Genomic DNA, 2,073 nt, shown 5'->3' on the forward strand with positions numbered 1-2,073 from the left:
TGCGATGCGAACATGTCATAGAAAAGAATAAATAATGTGTAAACTAAAAACCAAGAACAACATATTGTAACACCGAACTCAGAATTAATAAAATAACATGCTAAAAGAACTTAACTGCCCCCTCCCCCTAAAATAGGGCATATACATACTTAAAATGATGGCTTGTTACAAACAATATGCCTAGACTATATAGACCTAAACAGAAGTAAACGTATAGGAAATGAATGGCTGATAATACAGAGTGTATCTTGAAAACATAAGCCAATAGTAGCTCAAAGACAAGCCGACCGGGTAGATGAAAAGTGAAACCTGGGAAAGATCTAAATTATTGTTCAAGGAGGTTCAATGAGCTTCTATTAAAACCAAATAATAAAACCACAGCACTTGGGAAAGTAAAAAAGGGAGAGTAAAATGGACTTACCGAAAAGGTATATATAGACAAATATACCCCCTCCCTTTTTACTATACCACAATAGCAGTTTTTAGCGCAGGGAACTGCACTGAATGCCCCACACTGCTCTCAACGCTAAAAACCTCTATTGCGGTTTAGTAAAAGGGGACCATAGTGTAAATATAGACAGCAGATATAAATTCAAACACATTGTGATCACTAAATTGAAAATAAAATCATTTTTCCTACCTTTATTGTCTGGTAATTTCATGAGTCTCTGGTTGCACTTTCTTCTTCTGACTGTGCATCCAATCTTTCTTCCCTTCTTTCAGCCTGTATGCTTCCTCTCCTCCAGACCTCATTCCCTCCCCCAACTTTTTCTTCCTCTCTCTCTGCCCTTTCTTTCTTTCTTTCTCTCTTCATGCCCCCTTTCTTTTTTTCTGTTTCTCTTCTTTCCTTCTGTCTCCCTGCCTGCCCTCTTTCTTTCTTTCTCCCTGCTCTCCCCCATAGCCACTGCCACTGCTGCTGCCATCGGGGAACAGGCCTCCAAGCCGCCCCCACCTTCGGATAACAGGCCCCAAAGTTGCCGCCGCTGCCCCAAGCTCTCCCTGCTTCCCTGCTTCGGGCCGACCAGCATTCCTCTCCCTGACGTCAATTCTGCCGTCGGAGAGGAAGTTCCGGCCCAGCCAGGCAGCGATTGATTGGCCAGAACTTCCTTTACGATGGCAGAATTGACGTCGGAGAGAAGAAGGCTGATCGGCCCAAGATCACGATCGACCTATTGGGAGAAATGCTGCCGGCTCCTGCCTTCGTGGAAACAGAAAGTAGGCAGGACCCGGCAGCAAAAACAGCAAATTGTAAGCTTCACTGACCTGTGTCCCACCTTAGCCCATAGCGAACGCATGCTTCGAGGCTCTAACATGTGCGTGCCGGCTTCCCTTCTCTCCCCCCCGGATATAACTTCCGGTTTCGGAGGGAAGAGAAGGGCACGTACACGTTAGAGCCCCGGAGCATAAGTTTGCTACGGGCTAAGGCGTGAAATCTCCAAGCTGGTTTTTTTTTAAAATGTTGAGCAGCGGTGGCAGCAGCCATAAGCAGATGATAGCCGGGTGGTCATCTAAATTACCCGGGTGGACCGCCCAGCTAAAAGGCCCTAGGGAGAACACTGCTCTGAAAACATTTCTTCATCTGTCTGTTCATTCTGTACAGGGGGACGGTAGTATAACCCTACTCATATATTCCTTCCCTTAACACATGGAATTTCTATCCATATGGATTCCACACTGCAATTTGGGTTGTGCCAGAATGTTTATTTTGTTTGATTCAATTCCTTCTTTAACATATAGCACAACTCTCCCCCCCTCCAATTTGATCCATTCTATCATTGTGATATAATTTGTACCCAGGTAATACAGTGTCCCATTGATTGTCTTCCTTCCACCAGGTCTCTGAGTTTCCTGTTATATCTACCTGATCATTCAATGCTATATACTCTCTCTTACTTTATTTTTTAGACTTCTAGAATTTGTATACAGAGATTTCAAATTATGTTTTTTCCTTGTATCTACAGGCTACTGAGAATAAGACAGGGGTAACTTGAAATCTTTATTCAGCTTCCCTCTTAAGCACTCTTGGCTTTCTTTCATCATTATTGAAACCTCTTTATTGGGACTTTCTAAATG

Source organism: Geotrypetes seraphini, chromosome 2 (assembly GCF_902459505.1).
Source record: "Geotrypetes seraphini chromosome 2, aGeoSer1.1, whole genome shotgun sequence".
NCBI lineage: Eukaryota > Metazoa > Chordata > Amphibia > Gymnophiona > Dermophiidae > Geotrypetes > Geotrypetes seraphini.